Source organism: Manis javanica, chromosome 15 (assembly GCF_040802235.1).
Source record: "Manis javanica isolate MJ-LG chromosome 15, MJ_LKY, whole genome shotgun sequence".
NCBI classification, from domain to species: Eukaryota; Metazoa; Chordata; class Mammalia; order Pholidota; family Manidae; genus Manis; species Manis javanica.
Window position 1 is genome coordinate 53,787,950 of NC_133170.1, and position 15,597 is coordinate 53,803,546.

At 42.1% G+C, this 15,597-nt stretch overlaps 2 long non-coding RNA genes across 3 annotated transcripts; one reads left to right on the forward strand and one right to left on the reverse strand.

The window, feature by feature from the left end:
- Positions 1-478: 478 nt before the first annotated feature.
- On the forward strand, positions 479-5,920 carry LOC140846462 (uncharacterized). Of its 2 annotated transcripts, none has more exons than XR_012125564.1 (2): positions 479-1,365; positions 4,051-5,920. It is a non-coding gene; the product is annotated as an uncharacterized lncRNA (long non-coding RNA). The 2 variants fall into 2 exon arrangements; XR_012125565.1 differs by having other exon boundaries at positions 4,479-5,920.
- Positions 5,921-8,836: 2,916 nt separating this feature from the next.
- On the reverse strand, positions 8,837-14,124 carry LOC140846402 (uncharacterized). Its single transcript, XR_012125443.1, has 2 exons — positions 14,001-14,124; positions 8,837-10,314 (listed from the first exon to the last, which is right to left on the reverse strand). It is a non-coding gene; the product is annotated as an uncharacterized lncRNA (long non-coding RNA).
- Positions 14,125-15,597: the final 1,473 nt, after the last annotated feature.

Here is a 15,597-nt window from a genome sequence, read left to right on the forward strand (position 1 = left end):
ATTGAATCCATTTTCATTATTAAAGTTGGTCTGGCCAAGTTTTACATTTCAACCTTATGTTGTATGTCTGAAACCGATATAATATTGTATATCCACCAATATAATATTGTATATTTCAATGAAAAATTATTTCAAATTAAAAAAATGATAATGATACATTTCACTCTTAATGTGCACTTCAGAGCTCTGGGCCCCTTCCCTCAATTAGACTTAATGGCTGAAGTCACAAAATATAAGGGGGTGTGCCCTTTACACACACTCTCCCTCTGCCCCCAAGGTGTCACCTCTTCTGGGGTTTTCGGTTGTGGAGCAGAAGCAGCAGCAGAGGAGGGAGAGCAGAAATGGCCTCACGTCCCTGGCCGTGGTGACCAGCCTCCTCCTGCGGGCTCTGGCTGCTTCCCTGGCCTTCGCCCCTGGCCCCCAGGACCTCAAGGCCTTGTGGCAGGCTCTCAGGTGCTGATAAGCTCAAGGTGTAAGAATAGAAATAGGTTAGCATAAGCATAGCCATCTTAAAGGCCTAGAAGCCATTTTCTGAGTATGTGACTTAGAAAGAAAAACTGGAACTGGGTAAGGCCTTGAAAAACAAGTTAATCATGAGCACCGGGTGGTGGGCAGCTGTGACCCTTGGTCAGCTAACCTTGGTCAGTAAATCTTACATACCAAGCTTATCGTGCAGAACCTCCCTAACCATTGAGGAGTAGTCTTATCCTGCCCTTGCTTAACCCCAGGATATATGTCTTGCAAGAATAATGTATAGTTATAGAAAATTGCTATGAGTTAAGTGCTTTGAAATTGCTATATAAACCCTTGGCTCTGAGTGCTCGGGGTCCTTGTTGAGACCCACTGCATCGGGCTGACTTGGACCCCAACTAGTTGGCTGAATAAAGACTTTGCTTGAATTTACATCTCTATGCCTGTGTATTTTGTTCTCTGGGGAAGCCTCGGAAGCCTGCACCCTAACATTTGGGGGCTCGTCCGGGATACGAGCAGCTTCCCTGAGAACAAAGGACAGCTGGAGGCAAGGTCTAATTGTCCGGACGGGGCAGTGTAATTCGAGGGTCGCCCCCTCGTGTCTGCATAAATCCATTATAAAGCGGGAGTCGCCATCCCGTGTATGGTCTCGAGTTAGTGGTCCCGAGTGAGGAAGTCCGGGCTGGTAGTCCCGGCCCCCAGGTTAGCGACCCTGGGTGAAGCCCAGGTAACCAATCCTGGCCCTAGGGTCCGAGTGACTCGGCCTTAGGAAGGCAAATCCGATCGGCAGAAAACTGGCGCCCGAGGAGGAAAAGATCGAGCTCGTCACCCTGCGGCAGTCCGAGTGGACGCCCTTCAGGAAAATTACGAGAGTTTTTGAAGACCCTGAAAGTGGTGAGTGTGGTGCGCACCAGAGTGAGAGAAGGACCGGTCCGAACGAGTGCGATCAGATGTGGTGTGTGTGTGCTTGGTGTTATCATTGACTGTTTTACTGTGTTTTAGTTTCAGTTTATATTTTTTTGCGCTTCTCATTTTAAGTTTCCTTGTTCTAAGGTTCTCCTGCTCTCTCCGTTCCTCCTTTCTGCCACTACATCATTCCCCGCGGGCACGGGTCGGGCAATTAAGAGCCATTAGGGCGCCCGCCGCTAGAAGACTCCTGTGACAGGATAAGGGGGTCACAGCCGCGAATCCCAGATAAATTCGCGTCCCCCGTGGAAGAAAAACTGTGCAACGACAGGCACTCGTTCACAAGCACATACAACAGTCATTTTGTTTGAAGTGGCATCTTCATCCTTCGCCTTTGTCTCCCTCATATTCTTTTTCCTTCTTTCTCACCATGAGACAGACTCAGACGACCCCCTAAGTGTGTAAATGAATATATCTTTCTACCTCCGGATGGTATTAATGAAATTGATTTAAAGACAAGCGCTTGTGAAAATTGGGTATTCTAAAACTTCCAGAAAACCTGATAAAAAGTGTTAAGCATTAACGCTAATTTGAGTTTGCCTGAGGCGGGCATGTCCTTGTAGTTATCAGCTGCCTAAATTTACCTGAGGTCATTTAAGTCATGTTATCTGCTAAATCTTTTAAAAATAAAATGCTTAAAGGCTTGGCTTTGTCTAATATTCAGTAAAGGTCTTGTAAGTAATCTAGAATAGTTGTTACGAATGAGTGAACTAAATGACTGAAGCAAGTGAACCTCTTTTTAATTGTGTGTTACAGTGTGTATACCTACCTACTGCCTGAGAATCTTTGTAGAAACCTAAAACCTTAAAGTTTTGCTAAGTTAAGAAGATATACTCTATGAGAGATTGTGCTGTAAAGCTCATGGTTACAGAAATTATAAAATGTGTTCATAAATTTGTCAATCTAAAGAATGTTAGTTTAACAGTTTACAATGGCCTGCTTCTCGGTGTTCACTGGAAATTAAAGTTTCTAATGGTTTTAAGTTTTAATTAAAACTATTTAAAGTAATAAAACATTTCTCTATGCTAAAAAATGTATGTTTTAATAAGAAAAAGTATAAAGAATGAAAAGTCTTCTGCATGCTAAAGAATGTGTTTTGTGATAAAGAAAGTAACTTTGTTCTAAAGTACAGCTATTTGTTTAAAGAGAGAAAACAGCGTGGTGCCTTTTGTTGTAGAAGACCCGCTCAGCCTGTTGCTTTGAGGGGGAGGGTCAGGATGTTTAGAGATTAAGTGAGATAAACCCAGTCAAGCCGCAGGCAAGCCCAGGCTAATTCTCACCGGCTTATGTGCTTGGGACCATAGGGCAAATGAAGAATAAATTACTATATTCTTACAGATATAGTCGTGCCTAGTGAAATTAAAGCAAGTGAGTCTTGATATCAAGTGCACAGCAAAATTAGAATCTTGTTTCTAGTTAAACAGTTTTCTTTAACTGTTAGTCTGCTCTTAATGTTGAAAGATCAAAGCAGTTTCTCATGCTTAAAGTCTCAGTGAGTTGCCAGAATATTAAAAAAAAAAAAAAAAAAAAAAATTAAAAAGACGAAAAGCTAAAGTTTGTTAACAACTGTATAAGCTGTATTTGCCTTTGAAATATTTTGTTATTGAAAACGATTGCATGGCCTGAGAAATTGAATTATTTATTCCATATATTTTTATAAGTGGAAAAATCTCTAACCAACAAATGATTAAAGTTGTTACTGATTATTTGTTTTCTTAATTTATCCACCTAAGCAGAATGGTAACAAAGCTTTTTTCAGCTGATTAAATGCACTTAGTTAACAAACCAAAATTTATTCTTAAAAATTAAACTAGAATCTAGACAAGATTATGTTTCTCCCAGAAAAACAAGTTTCACTGTAAAAGTTTAAATGGACAAACGTGTGACCACTTTTGAGAAAGGTTGTAATAGATTTTTTTGACAACCACCAGGTCTTGTTTAATTTATATGCTGTATGTTTTAAAAAAAAAAAAAAACATGGGGGATGAAAGGAAAGGAGCGACACATAGCAGCAATTAACCGGAGAGTTCCGCTTTATTAGGGAAAAGTGCTAGGTTATATAGGAAGGGGCATGAATTGATTGAGGTGTCACTTCTACGGAGCTGGTGGCTGTTGGCTAGGTGCTGGGATTGGGAGGGGAGCGAGAGGTGATTGAGCTTCAGGTAGCGCCGGCGGAAACCAAGGACCCCCGAAGAGAAGCCGGAAGTTTGCCATCTTACTAGTAGTAGTCCTTCAGAGGACTCTTCATATTTTTTTAATGCAAATGATCTTAGAGCTTTTAATAGAATTTGCATAGCAGCTTATATCTACTATTAAAGAGTAAAACATTCTTGAAGCTTTCAGAGAAGACCTGTAGACTTAAGCACTTTCTCTGCTTTTTTTGTATCTGGTCTTGGACACTTATGCTAAGTTCAAAAAAAAGTGCTTTTACCTCTAGTTAACTCTGATATTTTCCAGAGGGCCCCTGGAACATGTCAAAAGAATTTTTTTCTCATTAGAGAAAGTATTTGACTAATTTGGCTTATTTATCTGATATATATTTATTTATTTACCAGGAAAGCACTGTCAAAGAGAATGATGCTAAACTTTGTTACTAAATGTTTTGTATTACAGAAATAACAGAATTTCCTTATGTCAACTGTCTTACAGTAAGCTCTCATCAGATCTTTAACCATTGTCATTTGTAAGTCTTTTGTCATTTATAGTATTATCCCTAAACTGGTAAAGAACTAGATTTCAGCAGAACAGGTATTAGTTACATAAGATTACATAAACTAAAGAAAATGATTTTGTGTCTTTTTGTTTCAAATGTTGCTGATAAAGTGTTTTAACCTTGTTCTCTTAAACTGACAACAGTTTAGTAAATGACTATCTTTATGAGCAGAATTGAAACTTCCTTCTCTCTACCTGATCCCTCCAGAGTTTAAAAACTTTCAGTGACTGTTTTTGTATTCCATGGCAGTATGTTTATTTGCATGAGTTCAATAAGAATCTGCTTTCCTTGTGAGAAGACTACTTAAGAACACTGGTTATACTGCCAGGGCTTTGACTGGAATGTCATACCTGAGAGACATGTGCATGGACTCAGATGTGAACAACTTTAAGGAACTAAGATTGACTTTATAAAGCCAACAAAGCCCCTTGGAAGAACTGGCCTGGTACCTTGCTTACAGAGTTCCCAGCAGCCTTACCAGGTGAGTAAAGAAGGTCACTTCCTGGCAGGTTCAGAGACCTCGAGAAGAGAAGAATTCATCCAAATCTACAGGTACTGCAGGCAAAGCCTGATGGCGAGTCTAGCTTGGCTGTCTGGCCTCAAGAGGCCTTTAAAAGTTCAATCTGAAATTCCTTATAAAAAGTTCCAGCAAAGCATATTTAAAAGAGCCTGTGTAATCAATTGCTCTTCTTGCTGCACTTGTGCAAATGATCAAGCCAGCTGTTAATTATTTTCTTAACCTGGTTACTTCTAATAAAAATGAGGGTGATTTTAGAGAAAAGTATTGTTTCAATAACTGCAGCCTCCAGAATAGAAAATCCAACTCCAGATGTTGCTACATAACCTAATAACACAATTTGTTTTATCTTGCCTAGAAGCCACAAAACTGCAAATAGTAATAGAAGCGCCAGCCTTCTGAAGCCCTCTCAACTGACCAGTAATAGAGACCTAGCTGCACCCTTTACTGCACCCCCTTCTCAGCACGAAGCAGCCAGAGCGGTCATCGCCCCTTTTCCCTAGCAGCAGCTAGAGTCCCTATCTGTAGAAGACAAAGACCGAGACTCACTTTATCCTCTGCAAGTAGGCAAAGAACCTGCATTGAGAGAGTTCCTAAAACTTACACCTCCCTCTACAACAAGACAGAAGTAATCAGCACCACCCCAGCTTATTCTAACAAGTAGTAGGCCCGCCAAACCGGAGTCACTCCATGTGTTACCTTTATCAAAGAACGCATTAGCACCGTGCAAATCATAGTGTTGAGACAGAACTATCAGAGTGTTAACCAAACAGATGACCCCTAATTTCATGATTGAAATAGATACAAGAAGAAGAGGGGAATGTAAGAATAGAAATAGGTTAGCATAAGCATAGCCATCTTAAAGGCCTAGAAGCCATTTTCTGAGTATGTGACTTAGAAAGAAAAACTGGAACTGGGTAAGGCCTTGAAAAACAAGTTAATCATGAGCACCGGGTGGTGGGCAGCTGTGACCCTTGGTCAGCTAACCTTGGTCAGTAAATCTTACATACCAAGCTTATCGTGCAGAACCTCCCTAACCATTGAGGAGTAGTCTTATCCTGCCCTTGCTTAACCCCAGGATATATGTCTTGCAAGAATAATGTATAGTTATAGAAAATTGCTATGAGTTAAGTGCTTTGAAATTGCTATATAAACCCTTGGCTCTGAGTGCTCGGGGTCCTTGTTGAGACCCACTGCATCGGGCTGACTTGGACCCCAACTAGTTGGCTGAATAAAGACTTTGCTTGAATTTACATCTCTATGCCTGTGTATTTTGTTCTCTGGGGAAGCCTCGGAAGCCTGCACCCTAACAAAGGGTAGGTTCACCACAGAGCCCTGAGGTTCCTCCCCACCCATCGTTCCCTGAAATGGGAGTCCAGCTCCATCTCTGCCCCAACACAGCTCCCCCCAGCCCCACGGCGTCTGCCCAGTGGTGTCCCCTGTGGCCTCTGCCACCGGGATCCCCTCGCCTGGCAGGCTTCCCTCTAGGGGATATAGCAGAACACCAGCTAAGGCCCGGCTCCTTGTTCAGCATCCCCTCAGCTCTGGCTCACCTTTGCCAAGCCAAACAGAAGTGTAGTTGGCTTCCCTGCTCACCTCCCTTGCCTCATGGCTCTACTTCCCCTAATGGATGGGCACAGGGGCTATTAGCAAGGGGAGGTCCAACCTGAGAATAGAAACCTCCTCCCCTTGTAGGGCCTATAAGTCTAACACTTACAAGTGTTCTCAAGGACTCTGCACCTTCCTCGCTCGGGACAGAAAAACACAACCCTCTTTCCCTTCTCTGTGGGGAGAGGAGGGGAAAACGGTCACCAATCCTGACCGACTGGCCAAGCCAAGCACTGACATCAGGATGGGATGGAAGAGAGAGGGCTTCCTTATAGGGTGCTAAGCAGGGAGAATGGGTGGCTCATGCTCAGGTCCCAAACTCCCCACTGGCTTACAGGCAAGGGTTTTTAAGGGCAAAATTATGGAAAAGGGTTGCAGTGTGTGTGGTTGGCTTGTGCACATTCTTCTGATTGTTCAATGATGAGGTGGCAGGGGATTAGATAGACAAACAGCATACTGATTATCCGTCCTCTAGAACCACCTGATATGGGGTCTAATGCCTATGGTCAGAAGGTGGCTCACTGGGTGGGATCTAAGTTCCTGTAAAACATCTCAAGGATATATGAGTCAAGAGTTCACCTATGGCCTTGAGGGGAAATGAGTCATGTATGTGGTTAGTTTGCTTTATGTTGGTTTGCAACCTCCCATTTTCCTTAATCTCTAGCTCCCCAATCTAATTCCCATGCTCTGGGTCATCCCCGAGAGACTCGAATTGTCTTTGTTTGTTAATGAGAAGTCTGGGAGGTTTGTGCAAAAGGGGACGGCTTGTATGGGTACAGACCTCTCACTCCCCACAGGGCTCTCTGCACAATGCGGCCCACAGGGGCCCTCTCCTCTGTCTTCTCCCAAGGGCCGTGGGGCTGGGTTCTCATAGGTGGGAGAAGAGATGCTTCCACCACATTTTGATAAGCCCTGGTTTGGACATTTGGGCCTGAGGTTGCCAAATAAAATATAGGACTCCTAGTTAAATTTACATTTCAGATAAAAGAAGTTATTTTTATATACATGTGCCCTAACTATTGCATGAATAATAATATTTTTTATTTAATGAATAATCTTTTTGTATAGTATGTCCCATGCAATATTTAGGACATACCAAAAGTAATTTGTTTTCCTGAAATTTAAATTTAACCAGATGTCATATATTTTCATTTGCAGATTCTGTCTAACCTAGTTGGACCAAATGTGTTACTTCTTGGCAACTCTTTTCAGAATGTACAGTTCTCCTACATTCAGATTTGGTTCATGGGCAAAATTTGGGACAAAGAAAGTACCCCAGTCAGCAACAGAACATAAAGTTATATTTCCAATATTCCCCCTTCACCAGACCAGGGCCGCTCTGCACTCTCTCGTCTCTGCTCACCTGCCTTGAGTCCCAGACAGATTCCTGGAGACTCCGCCCCGCACCTGATAGCACACCCTCCAGGAATGATGCACCTGCCCTGCCTGCTGGTTATACAGACTTGTAGCCCCTTGAGCTCTCGCAAGAGATACTCTTCCCCTGGGTTTGCTGCTCACATTCTGTAGGGAAAGAAAAACAACTTCGTTCTGTTACCAGATATGGGTGCTTGGCTCCCATTTGCAAGAAAGAATTCAAGAAGGATGCAGAAAAGCCATTGAGCATTACGAGTTTATTTGGAGAATTAGTTTAAAGAAAGGAGAGAGTATGAGCCTGAGAGTTAGGGTGTGGGAAGACCCAGAGGACATGCAGGGTACAATAGGGAGCCTCCTTTATTTGGAGCGAAATGAATATTCACTAAGTGAGATTAGGTTTCAAAGGGAACAGGTGGAGTCTTCCTGGAATTCAGGATTGCTGCACCCTCATTTCCTTGCTCCGCTCTCACACCCGCTGGGGGAGTTTTGACTCTATTTGGTTCTCCTCAGAACTGTGGGTGCCTGGGAGGCATGATTTTTACTGCTGATGAGCGTATAATGTGTCTGGAGGTGAAGTCAGGGTCAGCTTCTCCTGCACATTGGAACCATCCAGTTTTGGCCAGTCTGTTATCTATACCCTCACTCCCCATCTTGGGAACAGCTTGCCTGGAATGTGTAGGATGTAAGGAAGCATCCAACTGAAGTCCTCCTCCCTCTCCCTACTTATGTCAAGCTATCTACCTACTTTGACACTTCCACCCTCTGAGTTTCTGTGACTGGCCTAAGAATCAAAGTGACAGATTAGCAGGAGAAAAGTATATAAACTGCTTCAATATTTTTATGCATAGCCTTCAGAAGGAAAATGAAGGTTTGGAGAAGGGACGAGGCCCAGAAAACTTTTCACACAAAGAATGATAAATTGAAGGATGCGACAAGACATGGGGGCTTGTGCTGGGGGCTGTAAATTGTGGGACAGTGACCAGGAAACACATGAGGGAAACTAAGAAGAGAAAAGGGTTATTTTAATGGGTTTGTTTGTATAGGCCCATTTTAGCACTGAGTCCCAGTCTCCAGTGATAAGAATGTTCTTATCTTCCTGGTGCAAGGAGGGCACCTTCCTCATGGGAGAGATCGTATTGTTGGATTCCCCTGAGGAAGGCGCCGCCCCAAATCACTCACCAAAGACGTTTCTTGATGCAACAAGCAAGAGGAATTTATTCGGAAGCCAACTAGTTGGGGTCCAAGTCAGCCTGTCGCAGCAGGTCTCAACGAGGACCCCGAGCACACTAAGGCAGAAGGTTTTATAGCATTTTCAAAAGGGGTAGAATTTTCCATAATCACAATACAGGGTTTTTTCTATAGGCTCATAAATCTTTTGCTGGCGCCACATCCTGGGGTCTGGTTAGATGAGATCACCTACGGAATGTCTAGGGTGGTTCTAGTAAGATAAGCTAGGCGTGTATGATTAACTGATTTACGGTTAGCTAACTAAAGGTCACTACAATTGACACAGGCTAACTAACTTGTTTTTCAAGATTCTAATGATTTTCCTTCTTTTGGGTTAGGGGGTGGTATTTAGGCCTTAAGATGGCTGTACTTATGCTAACTTTTGATTCTTCAGATCCTACATTTCCCCACTTCTCTTTTTGGGGCATTCCAATCATGGAATGTTTGTATCTTCTTGTGAGGTGAGTGAGTGGTATTGTTGCTTCAACATTAGTACATGAACGGCACTCACTCTTTCTCTAACAAAAGTTATTAACCGGTTTAACATGCAGGGTCTTAAAGTTAGAAGCAACACAAGGATGAGTAGGGGCCCAGCCAGAGTGGATATCAGGGTTGTAAACCACGGGGACCTAGTGAACTAAGATTCAAACAGTCCTTGGCCTGCTTCTCGCTCTCTCTTCTTCTGATCTAGCCTTTCTCTAAGTTTTGACATTGAATCTCTTACTATCCCGGAATGATCTGCATAAAAGCAGCATTCTTCTCTTAAAGCTGCACACAGTCCTCCTCCTTTTAGGAACAGCAGATCTAGCCCTCGTCTATTCTGTAAGACTACCTCAGAGAGGGAAGTCAGAGATTCTTCAAGTTTTGTAATGGATTGCTCTATGGTTTTTAGGTCTTCATCAATAGCAGTCCTTAGTCTTTCATAATGCTGGTTCCCTTGAACAATAGCGGCTGCCTCCGTTCCCACTCTAGCTGCGACTCTTATCTCTAACAACACGGCTAAGGTCAGCGAGACCGGCTCTCTCTTATATCTATGCTTAGGTTCAAATTCAGCTACGAATGAGAGATCATCATGATACATCAACCTGGGCACCAGCTGGACCATGATACAGAAATCATGGGAGGAGTTGAAGGCAGAAGTAGAGACACATAGGGTCACTCCAGTGTTACAAGCCCACTATCCCTCGGGAGGAGGGATTAAATACCTGTTTTTACCAGGGAAGGCTATGGGTATGGTCTCATTCTTTCTTCTACAGATAGAGACTCTAGCTGCTGCTAGGGAAGAGGGGTGATGACCGCTCTGGCTGCTTCATGCTGAGAAGGGGGCGCAGTAAAGGGTGCAGCTAGGTCTCCATCACTGGTCAGTTGAGAGGGCTTCAGAAGGCTGGCGCTTCTATTCTGGGTTTCATTTTTATTACTATTTGCAGTTTTGTGGCTTCTAGGCAAGATAAAACAAATTGTGTTATTAGGTTATGTAGCAACATCTGGAGTTGGATTTTTTATTCTGGAAGGAGGCTGCATTATTGAAACGATACTTCTCTCTAAAATCACTCTCATTTTTACCAGAAGTAACTAGGTTAAGAAAATAATTAACAGCTGGCTTGATTATTTGCACAGGTGCAGCAAGAAGAGCAATTGATTACACAGGCTCTTTTAAATATGCTTTGCTGGAACTTTTTGTAAGGAATTTCAGATTGAACTTTTAAAGGCCTCTTGAGGCCAGACAGCCAAGCCAGACTTGCCATCAGGCTTTGCCTGCAGTACCTGTAGATTTGGATGAATTCTTAAGCAAGGTACCAGGCCAGTTCTTCCAAGGGGTTTTGTTGGCTTTATAAAGTCAATCTTAGTTCTTTAAAGTTGTTCACATCTGAGTTTATACACATGTCTCTCAGGTACGACATTCCAGTCAAAGCCCTGGTAGTATAACCAGTGTTCTTAAGTAGTCTTCTCACAAGGAAAGCAGATTCTTATTGAACTCGTGCAAATAAACATACTGCCATGGAATACAAAAACAGTCACTGAAAGTTTTTAAACTCTGGAGGGATCAAGTAGAGAGAAGGATGTTTCAATTCTGCTCATAAAGACAGTCATTTACTAAACTGTTGTCAGTTTAAGAGAACAAGGTTAAAACACTTTACCAGCAACATTTGAAACAAAAAGACACAAAATCATTTTCTTTAGTTTATGTAATCTTATGTAACTAATACCTGTTCTGCTGAAATCTAGTTCTTTACCAGTTTAGGGATAATACTATAAATGACAAAAGACTTACAAATGACAATGGTTAAAGATATGATGAGAGCTTACTGTAAAACAGTTGACATAAGGAAATTCTGATATTTCTGTAATACAAAACATTCAGTAACAAAGTTTAGCATCATTCTCTTTGACAGTGCTTTCTTGGTAAATAAATATATATATATCAGATAAATAAGCCAAATTAGTCAAATACTTTGTCTAGTGAGAAAAAATTCTTCTGACATGTTCCAGGGGCCCTCTGGAAAATATCAGAGTTAACTAGAGGTAAAAGCACCTTTTTGCATTTAATTTTTTTAGAACTATCATTACACATTTATTGTCTATATACTCAGCACAGTAAACGAGATATCTTAAAAAGTGGGGCAGCAGGGGAGACTGCTGCTGTCAATTTTTAAAGACAACATACAGAAAGTCAAACTAATTCTAGGTTACTAAGCATTCTTGAGAGAATGGTAGCAGATGGTAGATTCTTCTGCTTTCATCTTCAGGAGGGGAAAAAAGCTACAATAAGAATTCATATTTAGCTGAAAGAACTGTCTAAACTCAAGGCAGAGTATAATATTACCAGGCATACAAAAGACCTGTTAGAGATACATACAAAGAATGAATATGGCTATAGTCAAATTCAACTTAAAAGTTTAAGCAGAATCTCAAATTTAAATGTCTCTTTCTTTCACACAGATATTCAGATATGACCAGAAATATGCTTTGAGATGAAAGAGATCAGGCATTTTACTTTTTCATTTAGGGACTGAGAAATGATGACCTTTGGCTTACAATCAATAGCTTACAAACAGTGAAAATAATAAGAACATAACTCCGCATAAGTGTCTAAGACCAGATACAAAAAACAGAGAAAGTGCTTAAGTTTACAGGTCTTCTCTGAAAGCTTCAAGAATGTTTTACTCTTTAATAGTAGATTCCCCCATGTTTTTTTTTTTTTTTTTTTTAAACATACAGCATATAAATTAAACAAGAAGACCTGGTGGTTCTCAAAAAATCTATTACAACTTTTTTCAAAAGTGGTCACATGTTCGTCTATCTAAACCTTCACAGTGAAACCTGTTTTTCTGGGAGAAACATAATCTTGTCCAGATTCTACAGTTTAATAAATTTTGGTTTGTTAACTAAGTGCATTTAATCAGCTGAAAAAAGCTTTGTTACTATTCTGCTTAGGAATTCAATTTTTCAGGCCATGCAATCATTTTTAATAACAAAATATTTCAAAGGCAAATAAAGGTTATACAGTTGTTAACTAACAAACTTTAGCTTTTAGTCCCTTTAACATTACGATTTCATGGCAACTCACTGAGACTTTAAGCATGAGAAACTGCTGTGATCTTTCAACATTAAGAGCAGACTAACAGTTAAAGAAAACTGTTTAACTGGAAACGAGATTTTAATTTTGCTGTGCACTTGATATCAAGACTCACTTGCTTTAATTTCACTAGGCATGACTATATCTGTAAGAATATAGTAATTTATTCTTCATTTGCCCCATGGTCCCAAGCACATAAGCCGGTGAGAATTATGCCTGGGCTTGCCTGCGGCTTGACTGGGTTTATCTCACTTTATCTCTAAACATCCTAACCCTCCCCCCAAAGCAACAGGCTGAGCGGATCTTCTACAACAAAAGGCACCACGCTGTTTTCTCTCTTTGTCTCTCTTTAAATAAATAGCTGTACTTTAGAACAAAGTTACTTTCTTTTATCACAAAACACATTCTTTAGCATGCAGAAGAGTTTTCATTTTTTATACTTTTTCTTATTAAAACATACATCTTTTAGCATAGAGAAATGTTTTTCTTTATTACTTTAAGTGGTTTTAATTAGAACTTAAAACCATTAGAAACTTTAACTTCTAGTGAACACTGAGAAGCAGGACACTGCAAACTGTCAAACTAACATTTTCTAGACCAACAAACTCACGAACACATTCTACAATTTCTGCAACCATGAGCTTCACAGCACAATCTCCCAGCAAACACAGAGCACATCTTCTCAACTTAACAAAACTCTAAGGCTTTAAGTTACTACAAAGATTCTCAGGCTGCAGGTAGGCATACACACTGCAACACACAATTTAAAAGGTGTTCACTTGCCACACTTATCCAGTTCACCTACCTGCAACAACTATGCTAGCCTACTCACAAGACCCCCACTGAACACTAGACAAAGCCAAGCTTCTAAGCATTCTATTCTTAAAAGATTTAGCAGATAACATGACTCAAATGACTCTAGGTAAACTCAGGCAGCGGACAACTACCAGGACATGCCCGCCTCAGGCAAACTCAAATTAGCATTAATGCTTAACACTTTTTTACCAGGTTTTCTGGAAGTTTTAGAACACTCAATTTTCACAAGCGCTTGTCTTTAAATCAATTTCATTAATACCATCCGGAGGTAGAAAGATATATTCATTTACACACTTAGGGGGTTGTCTGAGTCTGTCCCCTTGTCAGTATAACAATTATTAGGCACATGAAAGACACAAAAAACAGAGACACACACAGATTAGACACACAGCGGCCGCTTTTTGTTTTTTCTCAGATTTTCAAACAAAAACCGAAAGGAATCAGAGGGTTGATATTCCTGGCACCTGAAAATCAACCCTATCTCATCAGATTCACCTTGCCGGAAAAACAGACGGGAGGCTACCAGGCGTCCCTGGCCTCCCAACCTCCCCGAGGCGTCCCCCAGGGTTGCAGCCTGCGGTGCTCCTAGTACGTCTACCGACCACAGTCTCGACCCCTTTACGGGATCGGGACAGCTGCCAGACAGTGGGTACCCCCTTTCAGAATTCTGACCGGTCTCACTGAAAAACAGAAAACAGAACACAGACAAACCAAGGCGCCACTAATCTTACCTCTTCCTCCAAGAGCGACTTTGGGAGTGAAGCGGGGTGAGCGCATGATCCCGGACGAGCCCCCAAATGTTGGATTCCCCTGAGGAAGGCGCCGCCCCAAATCACTCACCAAAGACGTTTCTTGATGCAACAAGCAAGAGGAATTTATTCGGAAGCCAACTAGTTGGGGTCCAAGTCAGCCTGTCGCAGCAGGTCTCAACGAGGACCCCGAGCACACTAAGGCAGAAGGTTTTATAGCATTTTCAAAAGGGGTAGAATTTTCCATAATCACAATACAGGGTTTTTTCTATAGGCTCATAAATCTTTTGCTGGCGCCACATCCTGGGGTCTGGTTAGATGAGATCACCTACGGAATGTCTAGGGTGGTTCTAGTAAGATAAGCTAGGCGTGTATGATTAACTGATTTACGGTTAGCTAACTAAAGGTCACTACAATTGACACAGGCTAACTAACTTGTTTTTCAAGATTCTAATGATTTTCCTTCTTTTGGGTTAGGGGGTGGTATTTAGGCCTTAAGATGGCTGTACTTATGCTAACTTTTGATTCTTCAGATCCTACAGTATCTGCTTTTGGGTAGAAAGCGTGAGGGCAGAGAGCTCTTCTTACATCTGCTGTTTCTCAAGTGCTTTCAGCTCAAAATAGTCAATATGCCAAAGCAGCATATTTTGGGATGACACAATTTTCTTCAGGTTATACCTGTGGGAGTCTTCAGCCATCATGCAGACGTTCACATCTAGAGGTGGATATTCATGCCAACAACTAGGTTGAATTTGTCCAACCCTCACTGACTGTCTAGAAACCTGACTGAGAGCTGACTGACAATAGGCCCCAAAGGAGACCCCAAGCAGGAGATGGACCACCACACCACACAGGGGACAGGGCGGGCTAAATGCCCAGCAGCAGCACATATGGCGGCTGCCATGCAGCAGGGAGTACATTTTGGAGGCTGAATGCCTCAAATTCAGGCCTGCTTGGGTGAAATATCCTACTTCTCTGTGCATTTTTCTCTTGCCGAGCCCTGAAATGGACTCTGAGTGCTCTGCCCACTTTCCCTTGAGTCCCTTTTACTATTTCTGTGTGTCCCTCTCCCAGCTTCCATTTTCATGGGCTTTGAACAGGCTGCATGTGTGACTGATGTTGGATGCCTGCTTTCAGGCTGCTGGAGCTGTTTTGCCCACACAAAGAGCAGAAGGGACAGTTACCACCCTATACCCAGCTGGGGAGTCCTCAACCAGTGACTGGTGGGCGAGGAGACTGACATGCCAGCTCTGTTCCCTGCTAGATGTACGACTCTGAGGCGTCATTCACACCCCAAGCTCCCTGAGCATTGTCGTGGATGAAGCTGCCCTCTGTGGGACGTGGCCATTCCCGCTGCCTGCACGTCTTCCTCCTTCCCTGCCCTTCTCCTCCCTGCCTCACTATTCCTCCTCAGCAGACTTCCTCACTAAGTCACTAGCACATGCATTCTTATCTCAGGGTGGGCTTCTGCAGACACTAAGTCACAATAAGATACTCCCTTTTTATCAGGAAATAGAATAATACAGAGGGGCCAACACAGGAGAAAGCCATTGCCCTGTGAATTCTTCTTATGCATTTT